General features: G+C 38.2%; 1 protein-coding gene across 5 annotated transcripts in view; it reads right to left on the bottom strand.

Annotated features, from left to right (window-relative positions):
- Window positions 1-20,728, bottom strand: part of GPC5 (glypican 5) — a 1,343,656-nt gene that overhangs the window by 1,321,693 nt on the left and 1,235 nt on the right. The window lies entirely within an intron of this gene.

Genomic DNA, 20,728 nt, shown 5'->3' with positions numbered 1-20,728 from the left:
ATATTTATGCTAGACTTTCTCTTGTTCCTACCATCCTTCTTTCCCACTGACAATTCCTAGAGGAGCCCTAGGAGCCGCCTATCTGATATGGAAGAGCCACCCTGCAGCCTTGGACTATTCAACTACAGAAAGTTATATAAAAAATAATAATAAAATCTTTGTTTTTTGTGTATATTGTGATCCCTGTTGCAGCATTTTAGCCTGTTCCCTAAAGAATGTAGTTCCTCTAAACTTACAGTTTCATATCACCCTTTGTACCATTGCCAGGGTGAACGATCCAACAAAATACAACAGTGCCATCCCAGTTTAAAACTCTTCTACGTGTCCCTGCTCCTCAAAACTGTTTCTCAAAAGACAAAACCAAAAAAAAAAAAATCTATAGATCTTCACATTCAGATCATTAATAAGAAGAAGGCAAATTGCTAAGGGACACTACAAGTTCTGGTTTACTGGCTAAAATTTGAGAGCCATTGACCTTTGCTTCATTTCCCACTTGGCTTCATCTCACACCATCAACTCCAGTCACACTAAATTACTCAGAATCCTCTGAACACATAATGTTTTTCCATCATTTCCATGCCTTTACACCATGTCTCCCTCAGGCTAGCATGCCCTTGACCCCTATCCTTCCCTATTCTTTCTACTAAACACTTTCTCATCTTCCAATATTCAACTCACGCTTTCCTGAGGGTCCTAGTAGGATTAGCCAATCCCTGCTTTGATCTCTATTCAACCCTGTCCAATTCACTATCATAGGATGTAAAATACTTTATAATAATTTTATTCCAAATCATCTTCCTTCTTCTAAACTGTCAGCTTCTTGAGGACAAGTACCTAGTAATTTCTCCCTTTTTCAGCTACTCATTAGTGTTTGTCCAAGAAAAAAGAAAAAAAAACCCAGCCATTCTGTTTTAGTCTATAAGTTGTCTTGAAGAGTAACTAAAATTTTTTTTGATGAGCATAGATGCTCATAAATTAGGTAATTATTGAATATTATAGAAAAGATAAGAATTCTTTTCTAAAACAAACAAATTGGTCAGGCACATGAAAAATGTACCTTTAAAAACTTTATGTTCAAATAAGCATTGTTTCTTCAGAACTACTTAAAATTTAGTATTAACAACAAAACAGAAGCTTTTGAAGTTTTGAATATAGACAGAACAAAAGTGAGGAATGGGAAGTTCTTCCTAGTCAATTAAATAACGTGGCAGATAGGGACCCCTGGGTGGCTCAGTGGTTGAGCGTCTGCCTTGGCTCAGGGCGTGATCCTGGGGCCCCCGAATCGAGTCCCACATTGGGCACCCCGAAGGGAGCCTGCTTCTCCCTCTGCCTGTGTCTCTGCCTCTCTCTGTGTGTCCCTCATGAATAAATAAGTAAAATCTTAAAAAATAATAATAATGTGACAGATAAACATGAATTTCACCCAGGAGATGGGTAAGTTATGGAGTAGCAGACTCCTTGTCTGGAACAGTACTAACCCAAACACTGAAATCCCGAGCAAGAAAATAGCTAAATGGTATTTTGAAAAGTGGTTACATTTCTCAGAGAAATGTACTATTATACCCAGATACATTAAACCTATCAAATGATGGATTAAAAATCCTAGCAAGCACCTGGTGTACAGCAGGCTATGGATAAAAGATATTTGCTTTTCTCTTCTCACATAGCCATGATAAGGAAACATCCCATTTAAATGACACATAAGTACCTCATTTTTAAATTGGCCATCTCTTTAGAGGACTGCTCTTGATTCAACTGTGATGCCCTATTCTTACCCACAGGCTTCGTCCTACCCCACATTCTTGTATCAGCTGAATTATAGTCAAGGGCACAGCTGAGTCCCTAAAATTCATCCTGCATCAACATTTTTGATACCTTTCCTTGTCTTGACTTATTCTTATACCTGAATCCCAGGACCTAAATCATACTCTTAGGGTTTATTCCATTTCCAACAAAGGGGTCCATTCCTTCTTCCCACCACTTATCATACTGCAGCCCCCACAGTAGGTCCAGCATCTCCTAAACCCTTGGGGTGTCAGTCATGACCACCATATCATGGCAGAGGGAACTAAATGCTGGTCCATGTCTTTAGGAAATACCATATTCTTCTAGTCTTCACCCACTGTTCTTTATGATCTATTCCTTTCATCAACCCCAATAAAAGAAGTCCTTCTTGTCCCAAGAAGCTCTGATCATTACATAACTGACAGTGGCATTTTCTTGTGGGCCATGCCCACAAGAAATTTATAAATTCATAAATTCCAGGTCTGTTTATATAAGCATCTTAGACAGACTTGCTATACCCCATTGAAAGCATTCTATAGGGAATAATCATTAGGAGAATCTATTAGCATGTCTAAAAATTTGACCTGATCATTTCCTCTATGGCAACAATATCTTAATTTCAATCTAGTACTTTATTGTCAGGCACCATTATAATTCTCACTAAAGGAAGGCATCACCTCTGTTCTACTCTTCCTGGCAAGGAAGACCATAGTCCAAATAGGTCTTGTTCACCAGTTAAAGATTTCTTACCTCCTGGCTTATATTACCTATATCATTGCATAATTATTCTAGAAGGACCTGTGGAAAACATCTTACCCATTACTTGCTCTTTCTCTCCAATAACTGCTCTAAGCCACGCAACTAATTCTACCATCTTTATAGTGGCTAACAGGAAACCCAGAGCCAAACTTTCAGCCCAGCTCGCAAGTGTTGATGCCTCATTCTGTTAAAATGTATGTATTTCATGTCTTAACCTTATATCCAATTTCATGTTATTTTTCCTACTCTTATTTTTCATATTATTTCTAATCTCAGATTCATATTACTTTTCTATTATTTTCAGACCATACGGACTCCTGTGCATTGCTTTAAACTAGTATTGGAAGAACAATGATGCAAATACATAAAATAGAAATCTATAGGTAACTGAAAACAATGAAGACACTGAATGGCTTGACTTCTGACAAACTATTAGCTCCTCTAAGAGTTGTATAACTCACTCAAATAGATAGTTAGAAGGGGCCTACAGCATAAGAATACATTAACAATCCAGTGGGAAGTCTATGTCATATGAATAGCCACACACAACATGCAGTATAATTAAGGTTATTCACACAGCCATGAATTCAAGGTCAATATGGTCCTCTTGTCTAGCAGGACTGATTTCAGCTGGATGCACAGCTTTAAAAAATATATGGGAAGTAGCTCCCTGTTGCAAAAGAAATAGAACAAAGATCTCTAAGTCATATCGATTCTACCTCTAAAATAATTTTTAAATTTACTTTTTTCCATCTGTACCACTGCCACTTGCACCTAGAACAGAAGTTTTAAGTGGATACTCTACAGATAAGAAGGGTCTTTTAAAAATGCAAATTGTAGCACTTACGCTGAAAAATTTCACATGCCTCTCTGTTGCTCTTGGGATGCAGTTCAAGATCCTTAACAGCTAAAAGGGCCTGTGACTAATCCCTGCCTCACTGGGTCACCTCTTTTCTGCTCATCCATCACTTTCTTAACCACTAGACATGTTCGTGAAGCATGTACCCTGTAAAACAAATATCCACACAAGAATGACCAATTACACTCAAGCCTTTTCTCTTCTTCTCTGCAGAAGTAACCCACTTGAAAGGGTGGTCTGGTCTGAATGGATTGTTTCCACTTCATTCTCCCATCAATTCTGCAATCTCAATTCTGACCTCACCCCTTCCTGGTAAATGAAAACATCTGGATAACTGGTGAACTCCTAGTTGCCAAATCCAAGAGACATTTATCCGTTTCTAATCACTCTTGACCTCTTCGTGGGCTTTGACAGGATTTACTCCCCAGTTTTCAAAACCCTCCCCTCTCCTTGCCTTCTAGAACACCTGGGTTATCTTCTTTCTCTTTTTTAATTATTTGTGTTGCCAGGTTCTGCCTCTCAGTTCTGTCCCTGAGTGATCTTCTACCCTCTGAGAGTCACCTACACACCTAGTGATCTCCAAATCTTCATCGGTGCCACTCTCTCAAGTGGTATTTGGGCCCATGCTTCCTACTATCTTTTGTGCATTACACCCTGGTAAACCAGAATGGCCTCCATATCGACACACCCTTCCCCCCTACAGTGTCTTCTATTCTGAGAGCTACTTAAGAAACTGGGTATTGGGGTGCCAGGGTGGCTCACTTAGTTAAGAGTCTGACTTCAGCTCAGGTCATGATGCCAAGGGCCTGGGATCAAACTTCTTGGGCTCCCTGTTCAGTGGGGAACCTGCTTCTCCCTCTCCCTCTACCCCTCCCCACCACTCATACTCTCTCTCACTTTTGCTCTCTCAAATAAATAAATGAAATATTTAAAAAAAAAGAAAAAAGAAACCGGTATCTAACCATTCTTCCTTCTCCATCTGATCCATCCACTTTTTCAAGAAAGGTTTCTCTAAGTGGTGTTAAGTAAAAACAAAAAAAAAAAAAAAAAGAAAATCCCAGGGAAATGATTCTAAAAAGTGAGTTAAGTCAAAAAACCCTTCCCCTATGCAAATATAATAAATTTGTTTTCTTAAAAATCAAATAAATCAATTCTCTCAAGGGTGGTACTTCTCAGAGCTTGAAGCTAATATGTACTACGTGTCTTGAAGACACATGCTGAGGATGTAGCATTCTTCTCAACCTGGTGAGACACTTTTTGGCTGAGAACAGTAATTCAACAGCTACTAGAAATAATATGCAGCAGAACATCATTTGGGTTTTCCAGTTACTCTTTGAGGTCAACTCAACCAGAGCTCATAAAAACAGCATCCCAAAGACTGATAAATGTATAAGTTGCCATGTTGTGGGTAGGAGGGGGCATCCCTATAGAATACCTGGGCTCTAAGCACCCTTTATCAGAGGACTGTTTAGGAGATGCTGTCTTCCTTCCACCTGTGGTAAATTACAGAGCAATTTCCTGTTCTCTATTTTGATTAATAAGTCAAATGAATTCATCAAATATTGATTAAACACCTGTTCCATACAAGACACTGTGATAATTATTAAGGATATCAAGAAGGGTTGAATGGAGTTTTGTCCCTTCAGGGCTCAGTCTAGGTGGAAACACATTTGTAAAAAATTTAATTAATGTGACAAAGTGCTATGAAGGAAGTATGTACTCAGTTCTTTGGGGGCACAGGGAAAAAAATGATTTCCTTTTTTTGGAGAGATAAGAGAGGGGGTCAGAGGAGATTTTAACTACCAGCTTTCTAGTCTCCCTACCAACAAAAAAAATACAAGATAGAATATAATCCCAAGTTATAATAAGGGGCTGAATTTATTATGGTTAAATTTACCTAAGTTCACAAAGCTGATGAGTAGCAAAATAAACTTGAACTCATATTGGTCAGACAAGACTGAAGGGAGAGGAAGTAAAAGGATGAGAAGGTAGAGAGTGGAGCTAAGGAAAGGACACTAAAAAAGAAGGCAGGAATTATAACCCTGAGAAATTTAAATGCAATACATAGTAGTTTGAGCTTTCACCAGAAGCACTGGGAAGACATGAAAGATGTCTTGAGATGTGAATCAAACACTGCCAGAATTGTATGTATGAGTTGAACAGCTTTCCTAAGACCTCCTCCTTTTCTTTCCCCACTCAGGTCATTTTCATAGTTAGTGAAAACACTGCCAATTCTATAAGGTGATCACTTTCTGGAATTTTTTTTTTAACTTGCAGCCAAGAGACCTGGGTCAGTTTCTCCCTCTTGGGGGAAGATATATGGCAGTCATATTTTCTGCTATGTGAAGAAGGCTCCTTGCAGCAGAAAAAAAAAATTCCTAAAGCCACAGAGTAAGAGATCTGTAAACATCCTAGTCTCAATTTTCTTTTTTTAAATCCATCTGCATTCCTGCCTCTGCCCTGTCTTCAGTGTCCCTTGGGATGCCTCAGTGGACTTCCAGTGCATTCCTATTTCAGTTTAGGACATTTTAGTTATGCTTCTGTCACTTGAATCTGAAAGTATGAACTAATTTAGAAGGGCAGTGTTCTCAGCTTTATCTCTACCTTGGAACATTACCCCTTAGAAACATGATGGCAAATGGCTTCCAATGAAGACAAAACTGGAAACGTGACCAATAGACTGTCACAGTAGTCCAAGAGAGAAATGACGTTTCCGTCTGTCCTTATAGACATGACCATAATTAGGTACTCTGATTCAGAGATGACTTTAAGAAATAATTCCTAGCTCTTAAGTTAGTTTAGAGCACCTCAATCATTTCAGGGATAATCTGTGTGGACCCATTTTTCATATGGTGGCTCAGGATCAAAAACTGACCATTCCAAATGGGGAGGAAGCATATGACACCAAAGAGGAAGGGGCCAGATCATGAAGGGTCTACAGGAAAGTCAGCATCATCAGGATAAAGAACAACAAGGTTGCCTGTTTTGATTGCTGTCCTTGAACTCCAGCCTGAAGCCCTGAAGCATTATTACACAGAGAAGCTCAGGATAGTACAAGTGCAAGGGCTGCACCTCAGTGCTCCTGTGTAAATCACATACATAATCACATACTTAACACAGAGTAAATGAAAAATTCCAATTCATTACAAAAAATCATCTTTGTCAAAAATTCAAAAGACAGAAATTTGTGAAGTCTCTTTTTTATCTCTCCACCCTCTCCCTGTCTCTCCAGCTATTGGGAGAGGCCATCCCCTTCCCTGATGTCCTGTTTTTATGTCTTTACTGAATATACCAGAAATGCAAGGCCCCCAACTGCCCTTTACTTGGGCCATTTGTCCAGTGTTGAGTTTGTGTTCACAACAAGCAATCTTGAAAGATAAAGGGAGGGATTGTTTCGGCTTGCTATAGAAGTGGTAATACCACCGTCCCGGCCCCCCACCATCCATCAGATCCATCCATCCATCAGCGTCCCTCCCCTGTAATGCAACAAGTACAGGCATCCCTGGAGAGCCCCCTGTGGAGCAGGCTACCCAGCTCCATGCCCGTGCTGCTGACTTACTCTCCCATGGTCTCCTGTCTCCTGTTTTTGCCCGTGAAACGGTAACATGGCAGCTTTGAACTTGTAAGTAGGGAAACCTCAAACCCTTCACAGCCCCCAGCCACCTGCCCAGCCACAGGTAAGCACACCTGGTCTTCCATCTCAGCCACACCTCCGTGCTTTGGCTTTCCTCCTCCTAATTTTACTCAAGGTTATATACTATTAACAGCACTTTGTGCATTTTGTTTTGGGGTATATTCATACATAAACTGATACTCATGTGTGTGTGCATTTTTTGGTCAGGTTACAGTTTGTTTTTTTCCTTTCCTGAATGCTGTACACCATTTGTTCTAATCTGGTTAGATGGCTTTCCTCTCCTGGTTTAATGTCTACATTGATTATCTATAATTTATCATTCAAAAGATATTAATGATATTTACATTAGCTGCATTATTTTTCTGTGTAATGAATATATATGTACATACATACATGTATATATTTATCTAGTTACTTTGTTGGAATACTTTCCTATAAGTTGGAGTTGCTAGGTAAAGGGTATATGAAGTTTAAATTTTCAGTGATAACTGCAGAATTCCCCCAAATGTACAGAGGGTCTTCATCAGTCTTCCTGCTCAGTATCTGTAGATGAGTGCTCTATTTCCTACAATCATAGGAACATTAGTTATCACTATTTTTAATCTTTGACAAAGTGATATTCATAAGAAATTAGTTTTCTTCTGTTAATGCTGAGCTCAAGCATCTTCCATATCGTTGTTAGTCATTTATTATCATTTGGATTCCCTCTTTATGTTCTTTTTTCATTTCCCTTGGAATATTAGTGTCTTTGTCACCAATTTATAAGAGCTCACTTGTGATTAAGGATGTTAACCTTTTGGCAGCAGTGCATTACAGAAGAAATGCCATAGGGTTTCCCCCCATTTATTTCACTACAATGTTTATTTTTTTGATCACACACAGGTTATGTATTCAAATATAATGTTCATTTTTTAAAAGAAAAACAAAGGCAAATCTCTGAAGGATTTAACACAAAAATAAAGATGAGATTTGAGTTGTACTGGGAAATCAATTGGGAAGCAGTTGGGAAGTGGACTAGAGAGAGGGACGAGTAGATGTTGGCCAATTGGGTCATCCAGACATGAAAAGGCACCAGGTGAAAGCACAGTGGTGGCCACAGAAGTGTGTCCAGAGCTTATAGGGGGCATTTGTGAAGCCAGATCTAGAGAATGTGGCAACTGGTTAAATTGGTGGAGTGTGTTGAACTAAACTACTGTGTTACTATGGGGTATGATCCATTCAATCACATTTCTCACTCAACCATAAAGAGCCAGGCACCACCACTGCTCTTCATAAAAAAGGTGAAGGGAAAGAGAGGGAGAGGAACAATTAATAAAAGCATAATCACAAAGCAGCTGAATGCAAGTAGAGAAATCATCCTTGACTGGAACTTCTAAAAACATTTATAAATTAACTGTAGAACAGATTTATGTCTCTACGCGTTTTAATTACAAATCAAATAGTCTCTGAAAGCTCAAATTTTAACTATTTAAAGTATATAAAGTTTTGTTATAGAGGATCCTGGAAGGAAATAGATCAGTACTGTTAAGTAGCATTATTTAATAAAATATTTATAAGGAGAAGGGTATAGGAAGACTGTAAGAGATACCACAGTACTGCCCAGTTAGTAACTGTGGAGAAGAAGCTGTTACTACATTTTACGGGGCAGGAAAATTAGTATTGACCAGAATCTAGAGAGTTGTGAAGTCGCTGGCCAAGAGCCCTGTGCTTCGATAAAGGAATGTTGCCAGTCTGTGGAGACTCTGTAGGGTGAGACCCCCACAGTCCACCTGTCTGGTCTCCTCTGCAGCACTGCTTCCCTTTGATGACCAGAGGCAAGAATGCCCACTCACACCCTGTCACCACCCAGACACAAAGCAGAGTGGGGCGTCTACCTGATGGGGGTGAGACCTGCCAGCACACTGCACCTTTGTGTCTTTCGCATGGAAGGAAAGCTCTTATCCCCAACACAGGGACACACAAAGACCCATCGGTGCTGACATGTAAAAACACAATAACACACAGCAGAGAATGATCTCCCCATCACCTGTGAAAGTCAACTATATATTGTAGAACCCACCCCTGCTAGCATTCACTCAGCATACTTCCAAGCAAAGTATGACCCTCTTGATCTTCATGGAGTTCATTGAAATGATAATATTTTGTAGAACACTGGTCTTATTTTTTAAACTACATAACAAGAATAAACAAATTTGATTTCACCATGGAATTAAAGTATAAATAATATACTATTTAATGTATTAACTAGAATAAGGAATGAAAATATGGGCTATGTCTCCCAGAGCACAGGATTAATACTCTGAGGGTAAGTGAAGGGAAGAGAAACATTTGACAATTTGATATTTTATTAGTAAGAGGGATTTCTACTATGATTTCTTTGCCTGCTCCCTGATCCAGCATAAAGAATCACTTAAATGTATCAAAAAAGAACATTTGTAATAGAGTTAACCATGTAGCATTGTGTAGAGAATGGTATTATTTATGGCCTTCTCCCCATACCATGTGGTCCTCAAAAAACACTGAAAGGGAAGAGAAAAAAACTTCTATCACCATTCCTATGAAGAAAGAAAAACATTTTCTGAGAAGTTGAGTTGTTTGCTAAAGGTCACATAGCTAATAAGAGATAGAGTCAAGACTAAGCTATTTCAAAACTATAAATTCATTGTTATTCAGTAAAATATGTGACCATAATATGGGATAAATTATAAGGTAAAAATTTTTTCCCTGTTTATCCCATGGCAACATTTCAATGCTTTGTTGGACCTACTATTTTTCCTTATTTTGCAAGTAAGACATCTCCAAAGATGAGGAGAATATTAAATATTTATTAGCCTGAAGCTTATTTGTGCCCCTGCACTTATAAAAGTAAGTAAAGTTTAGTTTTGTAACTAAAGCTCTTAACTATAGAAACCCAGCTCCTTAAACCCTCACCTGACAAAGAGGACCCTGGACTCATGCATTCCTCAGCTTTTTTCACTCTCCATGTTATTCCTCTTTCCTTCACCTTTTAAGTCAATCAAAAAAATTAAATATAAAATAAAATAAAATAAATAAAATAAAATAAAAAAACTTTGTTAAAAATGACTTTTTTCCCCCCAGAGTGAAATGTATTCCAAGCCTGGTGAGAACAGACTGTTAATCTCTTCATTTTATTGACCTACTTCAGTTTCAGCTCATTAAACACACACATTTTCAATGATCAAAAGAAAATGAACCAAATGTAACTTGCTACAACCTTACTAAATAAGAGAGCTATTCAAAAAGCAAATAAATCTGCACAGGTAATTTAATATTGACAATCTTCCATTTAAAGAATATATATGTAATGAGCAAGGACATCCACAGAAATAATGTTTACATTCCTTTGATCAATGAAGGCACAGTCTTGCTCTTGCTATCGGACTCCCTCTTGGTTCTTACCCTCTATCAAAAAGAATGTTGAAGAAATCATGAACTGTCCCTTGAAACTGTAAGATAAAGAAAAGCAAAATACTATGAGCTCTAAAAAGCTGGCTGCAAAAATTACTTAATTATATTGCCTATATACAATTATAAAGCTAAAATAAATTTGATGATCACAGCACAGAAGAGGAAACCCAATAACTCAAACCATCACCCTAATAAGAGTAATACACAATTTATTTAAAAAGAAATGTTTATGGCTTCTAAACATATTTGAAATATATTTAAGCTCATAGCTGAACCATATCAAAATATGCATGTCTCATTAGCACTGACTTAAATAATCTTTCTATTTAGGTAGGATTTCCTAATACTTCTTGTCAGATATCCTAAATAAATAATCAACTACACTTCACATGGAGAAAAAAAATTAGAGAGAGGTTCTAGAGACTAGGTGAGTTTTTCTAAAATTGGAATTGTTGGAAATACTCTGGAGACAGATTTTATCTGCTACCATATATCATGTTTTGTGATTTGTTTGCTTATTCTGAAAGGCTATGGTCTCTACACGTGGTCTGCATGGAGTCTGCACCCCACACTGGTATCTTTTAACAAACAATCGTCCCAGCTCAGGAATAATTCCATAGGTAAGTGATATGTGCTTTACGGCCAACATGAATTAACAAAGGTGGGAGATGGGGAAATTGAAGCATCTTCTAGTTCCTTACTATTAGTCGCCTAACAGAAAGAAACCACTTTGCAAAAAAGGGAAAAAGAAAAGAAAAAAATTTAAATAAAACACAAAACCACAATCCAGAGCCAAATATAAATTATATTTGGTCATCTTTATTTTTCTCCATTCTCCCAACAACACACAAATTAATGCTCGAAGTTAGATCAGTCACTGTCTATATGATGATAAAAATGTGTAAATGAATCCCTTAATGTTTAAATAATCTTTTCCTTTCAGGATGGACATTTGAGGAAACTTCCAGACATTTGTCTGGCAATTCATTTTATCTGTTTCAAAAATATTGGATAATGTAGATAAAAATTCCTTTAAGTTTAAACTTAAAAGGGCTGGGTCAGTTTATAGAATTTGTGGCAGAAGTACATAATATTAACTCCTTGAAAATAATTTACTCAACAGCACAACTAAGACCAGGTCAGAATATTTTTTAAAACCTCACCTCCACCATTTCCCATTCTAAAAATATTAAGCACAGAAAACATAAGTAAACACAATAAACTGAGTCTGTTAGGTAAGTACACATATAATATTAATTCTACAAATTAAAATTTATTTATTAACTTTGACCTAATCACAGAACATTAAGATCTATCAATCACAGACCCTACTTTCAAATAGCCTACAGTCTAGCAGAGGGAAAGAAATACATTCAAAATTAGTACTTTGAGTCCCTACCTTATATTAGAAATAACTAAGTTTTGATCTGTATGTGGTGGTTTGAGGATTCCAGGGCTGATCAAGGCAAAGACAGGACCTCAAGATGGTAGTAGTGTACACTGAACTTTATTTGAGTGGCACTTTGACAGGCTGCATGAGAAAGGATGTCCCTCTTAATAAGAGACCTTCCAGACTCAGTAGTGCAGGACCGCCACCTAGAAGAAGAAATCAGTAAGGACCCTCCCAGGAGAGAGGGGAACAGCAGAAGGGGCTCACATATCTCGTATCTTGGTGAGATCACTCAGTAGTAAGACAGGAAGAAAGTCTCTGAGTCAGAGAGCTTTGAAGGGCAGCAGTAGCTTGGGGTCTTTTCCAGCCCCCAGGTATGCTTTAGCTATGGCTAGCAGATGCTAGGTGCAGTTTTGTGGAGTATGCAAAGCAAGCAGGCTCTAAGTGACTAAAAAAATGCTTATGTGAGCTCTATTTAAAGCAACTGGATGTGTAAAAATTTGAGTTTGGCACTGGAAGGCTTAGGGCTAATGGTCCCAATCTGACGTGAAGTAAAAAGACATACGGACCAATCTTAACCCATTTACCCAAAACCAGAAAAAACTTTAAAAATATCATTATATATAGTTAGCAGAATCTTGGATAGACTATCCTTCTGTGGACTTCTAAAGTTTAACTTAAGAATCAGAGAGGTTTGAGGGTGTAGCAAATTATTTAACAATTATTTCAATTCTTATTCCATGTCAGACACACTCTAGGCACCAGATATTCTTCGGTGAATAAGGTAACCAACATTCCTGGCTACATAATTTACAGGGCCCGTGCAAAATGGGAATGCCGGACTTTGTTCAGACTTCAGGATGGCAACAACAGAGCATTAAACCAAGCATGGAACCCTGTGTGACTGCACAGGTATCATGCCCATGGCTTTGGCAGACATGTTCTCTTGTCTCATCATGCACACAATCTAGTGGTGACAGAGCAACGGTAAAAAGAAAGAAAATAGGGCACCATGAAAGAAACAAAGGAAATTCTACAATAATGACTGGGGGAACAAAGGTCAGTGAACCTTGAGAAAAGCCTCTCCAAAGAGTTGACATTTCAGCTGAGATCTGAACCAGTCAGTTATATAATGTATGTATGTGTGAAGGAACCACAGGTTGGACAGTTTATGCCAACAGTTCTCAACCAGGATGATTCTGTCTCCTCTTGGACCTTTGGCAGCGTCTGGAAATATTCTTGGTTGTCACAACTTGTGGGGTAGGACATTGCTACTGGTAGCTAGTGGGTGATGGTCAGGGAAGCTTCTAACATCATACAATATATAAGACAGTCCCCTGCTCCTCACACAACAAAGAATAATCCAACCCCAAATGTCAGTGGTGCTGGCAATGAACCATCCTGATGCAGAATGGATGTAGGTGATGTGCAAAGCCATGAGTGGGGGAAGAATTTGTCACATTTGCCTTTTATGTTGTAGCCATGTGACTTTATGGTAGTGAATATTGGAGACCTCTATTTTCAACAACATGGTGGTACAGTGAAATACTATACTGTCACTTAAAAAAACATTTAGAAAGATATTTAAGGTCACGGAAATACTGATGTGTTTATAATGGTTACTAAGAAACATAAATGACTCTATATTCTTTCAAAAAATAATATTTATATGCTTAGCAGAAGACTGATGAGGGCGTGGAAAAGGTAATGCAAAGAGTTACTGGTGGTTATTTCTGCGTAGTAAATTTTGCTTTCTTTGTACTTTTCAGTACTTTGAATTTTCAAGAGAATGTATATTCTATCATAAAAACATGAAAATGCAAAATCTCATTTTCTTTCTATAAAATTGCGTTATGCATTCAACTTACATAGCAGCCATAAGTGAACTTGATATGGCTAATCAAAGACCTAGAGGGGATTATGCTAAGTGAAATAAGTCAGACAGAGAAAGACAAATACTGTATGATTTTACTTATATGTGAAATTTTTAAAAATGAAAAGACAAAGAGAAGCAGACTCATGCATACAGGAGATAAACTGTTGATTACCAGAGTGAAGAGGGGCTGGGGAATAGACAAAGGAGATAAAGGGGATTAAGATTTTTCAGTTGTAAAATAAAAAGTGATGGGATATAATGTACAACATAGGAAATTCAGTCAATATTACTGTAAAAATTTTATACGATCACAGATGGTAACTAGACTTATTGCAGGGATCATTTCATAATATGTAAAAATATAAAATCACTATAATGTACACCTGAAATCAACAGGATATTGTATGTCAGTTATACTGCAATAAAATGATTAAAATTCTAAAAAATTAAAAATCTTAAAAATAATTTTTAAAAGAAACAGTAAGTGTGAGCAAGGATGTGGAGAAAAAGGAACACTGGTGCACTGCTGATAGGAATACAAACTGGTGTAGCCACCGTGGAAGACAGTCTGAAGGTTTCTCAAAAAACTAAAAATACAGTACTCACACTACCGGGTATTTATCAAAGAATATGAAAACACTATTCAAAAGAATATATGGGGCAGCCCGGGTAGCTCAGTGGTGTAGCGCCGCCTTCAGCCCGGGGCGTGATCCTGGAGACCTGGGATGGAGTCCCACATCAGGCAGCCTGCATGGAGCCTGCTTCTCCCTCTGTCTGTGCTCTGCCTCTCTCTCTCTCTCTCTCTCTCTCTCTCTCTCATAAATAAATAAAATTTTAAAAAAAGAATCTATGCATTCCTATACTTATTGCAGCATTATTAATAATAGCTAAACTATGAAAGGAGCCCAAGTGCCCATCAACAGATGAATGGATAAAGAAGAAGTGAGATATATATATATATAATATATAACATATATACATATATACAATAGAATATTATTTGTCCAGAAAAAAAACGAAATCTTGCCATTTGCAACAGCATGGATGGGTGGATCTAGAGAGTATGATGCTAAGTGAAATAAGTCAGAGAAAGACAAATGCCATAAGATTTCATTCATCTGTGGAATTTAAGAAATAAAACAAATGAACAAAGGAAAAAGAGAAGAGGGTGATAAACCAAAACAAACCCTTAAGTATGGAGAACAAAGAGAGAGTTACCAGGGCCGAGGAGTGAGGGGGATAGAGGAAATAGGTAAAGGGGATTGAGAGTAAATTGACCTTGTTGAGCACTGAGGAATATAGGGAACTTGTTGAATCACTACATCGTATACCTGAAACTAATACAACACTGTATCTTAACTACACTGAAATTAAAATAAAATCAAATAAATAATTTTTAAAATAATAGAATATAATAATAACATTTTTGAAAAGCTGCCCTATACACTGTGACCCATAGAAGAATGACTAATCACTTTAGGGTGATTTTAACAGTAACATTAGTAAAATTTGAAATTTCTAAAGCTGAAAAGAAGAATTGAGGTCGCAGTTGGTGTCTTTTCTTCTAGTTGAAGGTCAGGCTTTTATAAAAGAAGGGTAGATATGGAAAATGACAATTCTCTATTACAAGTAAAGCTATTGTTACTTAACCAACCAGATCAGTCACCACATTCATAGACAATCTATTCCAACAAAGCATATGACTGAAGTCTCTCATAACCCCATTTTAATCAAATGGGTTTATGGTTTCTTCAACAGTTACACCAAGAGGCCACTGATTTATAAATCACTTCTGTTTAAAAGAGGCCTCTGTTTGCTGGAATGTTGCTATTGGTGTTACACCAATTAATGACAAAAGAAATATTACAGACTTAGAAGGTGTCCTTATCAAACCTGGAATGTATATTACACACACACACACACACACACACACACAAAGACAAGACAAAAATCTGTATTCCAGAAAGTCTTAGACAAGCTGGAAACTGGTTGGGGGAAGAATAGAATAATTATAAAATTATATAATTACAGAATACTATTCTTAAGTTCTCTAAACTGTACCTCTCCTAAAGCCAATTATACAAATACAAGATGTTGGACAGTTGGCAAATGGAACTTAAATTGTGGGATGAAGGTTGGATGGGAACACACACAACATTTATACTTGCTAGTAAGCTAATTATGAGGAACTAGGGTGTGAGTAGTACAATTCAGGCCCCTGAAGGACAGTCATACTTTATATATAGTCTTAAAGTAGAAAACCATACTCTTGTTCCTTTTTTTTTCATACTCTTGTTCTTCCATTAAGCAAATGAAACACAATTCTCGTAGCCCTTAAAGCACACACTCGATTTTGCAGAGGAGAAAGTGACAAGCTGCCCTGACACTGGACCAAGTCTTGATGTTTACAAGTCAACACAGATGACATGCGCAGATTTGGAAAGTAATGATGGGACAATGATGGGACCTGCCATGAGGCAGGAGAGCCACCAGGACACTCTGCAACCTCGAAAGACTCAGCAGCGCCCTCTTCTTTTTTTTTTTTTTTTTTTTTTAAGATTTATTTATTTATTCAGAGAGAGAGAGAGAGAGAGAGAGGGGCAGAGAGATAAGCAGGCTCCATGCAGGGAGCCTGACGTGGGACTCGATCCCGGGTCCCCAGGATCACACCCCAGGCTGCAGGTGGCACTAAACCACTAAGCCACCAGGGCTGCCCCCTCTTCTGACCAAAAAGACGGCTGCTGCTGCTGCTTCTGTAAGGACAACCACCTTAACCCCCCTTGCTCCTGAGCAAGTAATAAAGACCCTCAATTCCTGAACTGCCCTGCTTCATTCAACAGTCCTTGATACCACCTACCACAAGCCCAAATAGAGAAAGCCCTTTCCCAACTGCCCTTTACCAAGCACCCACAGCTCCTGTGGTGAATGAGTGCCCTCGCCACAGCAAGCAAGACAAGCCTAATTTGTTTGATTAGGGTTGTTTCTGAAAAGTTTTGGTAGATGGGCTTCAACACGAGGCAATCCTGATATTAATAATCTGCCCCAACATCAGACCATGGGTTCCTCTTATGGCCTTGGAAATTTGATCACCACAACTATGTTACTCAATTAGCATAAAGGGCTAAATTCATTAGAAACAACAGTCCCAATTTGAGATTACAGTCCATGAATGACTATGGCCACCAACCAGATCACTGTATAAATCCCTAAACAGCCCCTACATGCTCTACTTTGTCTCCCTGAATCCAGACTGCAGAACCATGGCTGTGGTAGTGGAAGCAATAGCTCTGGACTCTGCAGCCAGCAGCAAACACAGCTCTGTTTCTTAGAGCCTCCATTAGTTCACGGAAATATATACATTCACATATATATTTACCATAACCTAATAAAAAACATTTAGATAGGTTTCTTAGAGCTTCCATTAGCTCATGAAAAGAAAAATAAAAGACCCACTATAACCTAATATATTCCATTTTGAATAGAAACTTCTTTCCCAATTTGTGACTGAAAAAACACTATTCATTATAAAAACATCTTCTGATGTATAGAGATCTAAAACTAAGATTTCACCCTTAATAGCCAAGTCTAGTTAAAATCAAGACACTAAATAAAAAACTGTAATGATAACAGCATTTTGTGAGCACTTACTATGTGCCTAGATTTGTGCTATTTTACACACACACACACATTATTTCATTTCATCCCCGCAACAACCCTTTAAGAACGAATATTTCCATCTTATAGATGATGAAACAGAGGTTTGAAGAGGATAATCAATCAACCTAGGTCCCACAACTACAAGGGGCAGAACCAGGTTTTAAAACCCATCTGTGGGGAAGCCTGGGTGGCTCAGCAGATAAGCGCCTGCCTTCAGCCCAGGGAGTGATCCTGGAGTCCTGAGATCGAGTCCCACATCAGGCTGCCTGCATGGAGCCTGCCTCTCTCTCTACCTATGTCTCTGCCTCTCTCTCTCTCTCTCTCTCTCTCTCTCTCTCTGTGTGTGTGTGTGTGTGTTTGTCTTGTGAATAAATAAATAAATAAAATCTTAAAAAAAAAAAAAAAACGTCGTTCCAAACTCCAAGGTTACCAGGTAGATTGCTTCCGTTGGGTGTGAGAATGAATCAACACTGTCCTTGAAGCAATTATAAGATTGGATCTAAGGAAAGCATTTAAATAAAACTATACAGCACGAAATGTCCTTTAGTATTAGATTTTCATTTTGCTACATCAAGTTTATTCTTATTATCCCATTTATGGGCAAAAACAACCAAGAAACCGTTATCTTTCACAAACTACTTGTACCAATGAACATCCACTTTTTAAAAACCAGTTGGTATATAAATTACTTGAATGTAGTCTTGGATTTTTTTATATGCTTCTCCTTTCTGAATTACCTTCTTAAAAAAAGGGAAAGAATGCAAGTGTGAACAATGAATGTGTGAAGAGAATTTCAACGGGAAGGCATTATCCCTCCTCCCCAATAAATAAAATAAAAATAAAAGGACCTTTAAAAGACACTTTTACTAAGGTTTTTTTTTTTTTCCTGAATAAAATAAACAAGAGCAAAGGGCACCTTGACTGCTACTTAGGAAATAAAATCAGAACGCAGGGAAATCTGTAATTCTAATCACATTTACACCTTCTCTCCTTTTTTAAATTTCTCATCCAACATCCTTAGGAGCTCAATAGGCTTAAAAGAATTGGAGCAGGGTAGAGAACAAAGGTGAGGGGAATCTGAGAAACGACTTGAATGGCTGTTCTCATCATTTTAATAATTCCAACTTGGGTAACATAGTTTTCAAAAGATGTAAAAGTCACAAATGCAGGAAGAAACTATAAAAAGTTGTTCTACCTGCTTGTGTCATAAAAATGGCATTCTGACTAGACCTCTCAGGAATTAACCACTTGTGGACAGTGAATGAAGAAAGCACACACATTTTCAAGGAAACAAGTATCAAATTTAAATGTATGAGGTTTGTTTGTTTGTTTGTTTGTTTGTTTGTTTTTAGAGGGCCAGAGGGAGAAGGAGAGAAAGAAGTTTAAGCAGGCACCATGCCCAGCCCAGTATAGAGCCCGACCGACCTCAGGACCCTGAGATCATGACCTGAGCCGAAACGGTAAGTCCAACGTTTTACTGACCGAGACATCCAGGCACCCCCTAAATATATTAGCTTTAGTCAATGAAAGCCCATAAGCCCCCAAAATATGTTTATTACAAGGAATATCAATATTTGCATTCCTACATGGAAATGACTACTTATATAAACTATTGTTCTCTCTTGAGATTGAAGATGATGTTAGAAAATAAGATGCCTGACTGGGGATGGGGGGTGCACCTGGGTGCCTCAGTGGTTGACCGTCTGCCTTTGGCTCAGGGTGTGATGCCGGGGTCCTGGGATCAAGTCCCTCATCAGGCCCCCCATGGGGAGCCTGCTTCTCCCTCTGCCTCTCTCTGTGTCTCTCAGTAATAAATAAATAAAATCTTAAAGAAAAGAAAGAAATTAAGATGCCCAACTACTATACTCAATCAAGCTAAATGTTACAGATCATATATAAATATAAAAATAAAGAAAAACAGTTATGAAGTACATAGTATACTCAATTTGGGAATGAGACCATTATAGTGGGAAGAAGAGAAGCATCAATGTAAAAAAAAATAGTTCAGTATTTCATTTAAATATTCAAATAAAGCAAGGACTAAATATACGGAGACAAGAATGACTCTAACCAAGGCGATTTTAATTCAGAATAATCCTTTCATGTGACTTTTTTTTTAAAGCAAAATCAAGAGAATTTAGTCCTTTTCACAGCTCCACTGACACCCCTACAAGTGCAACCCTGCACAGCCCCTTTGGTATGTACTGCCATGATTCTTCCATTACATTAAGCCACAGATTTAAAAAAAAAAAAAAAAAAAAAAAGTCTTAGCAAAGGGGACCATCCAGAATGTTTTAGAAAAGAAGGTGCTTCCCATCCTGGCTCTTTTTTAGGGGTCACATGTATCAAATGCAAATAAGGACATCATTTCCTTCTCTATAGGGCAGAGCTTCAGCTTCCCCTTATATCCTGGTAAAAAGGTATGCCAGTGATTGATACTCCGGAAAGTTCCTCTTCAAAAGAGATGAAATATGCACCAGGTTCTAGAAATGTGACACCTAATCAGTGTGTTGCATTCAGCAGGCTACCAGAAATACTGAGCTATGAGAAGGGCCATGAAATCAAGGCCTTACTGGGGAGCTGTCAACGTTTCCTGAACACAATCAGCCAAAATTATGGCATTTGTGGGGCAAAATCTAATAATGCAGGTCAGGATTTCATAAGCTCCATGCCTTCACCCTGTCCCCCTCCCCAAAACAAACTCCCACTCTAGTAGTATTAGCTACTGATAAGTGAGGTTTAGTTTTTTTTAATAAAAAGAAATGCACTGATACACGAGAACAGGTTTATAAGAGGATAGGTACTATCGTTTGAGGAGAGAATTGCCCTAAGCTGAGAATATCAACTCTTTTGTTTCAATTAATATAGGGGGGAAAAAGCACCTAGTACTGAACAGGCATTCAAAGAAATACCTGAAATATCTCAAATATTAGAGACTGGTCATGTAAACGAAAATGGATTCAGTGTTCCCAAATGTCTAGATTTTCCTTGTAGGATGACTGGGAGAATTGGGTTCACAACTAGCAAAGCAATCAAGCAAGACAGCCACAGCTCCATGGTGCTAAGAGCACGTCTCTTAGCCCTAAAAACTCAGGCAGGGGACGAATTTTAGATCCAAGCATCCTCTACAAATTCCTTATCCAACCAATAAGCTCACAGCATTCGTCTGTGTGTCGACTTCACAGTCAGGGTGCATTGCTCCAGTAAGACCGTAGCTTCAGACACCTGCTACTGCGTTTGAGAACTAAGACCGAGCCGTGCAGACCGCAGGTAAACTGGAAATCTCGCCGGCGGAAGGCATGTGCGCCGGGGGGCGGGGGGCAGGGCTGAAGGTGCCGG

The sequence above is a fragment of the Canis lupus genome, chromosome 22, assembly GCF_011100685.1.
Source record: "Canis lupus familiaris isolate Mischka breed German Shepherd chromosome 22, alternate assembly UU_Cfam_GSD_1.0, whole genome shotgun sequence".
Lineage (NCBI taxonomy): Eukaryota > Metazoa > Chordata > Mammalia > Carnivora > Canidae > Canis > Canis lupus.
Note: the sequence above shows the minus strand (reverse complement) of the source record. Positions and strands in the feature narration are given on the sequence as shown.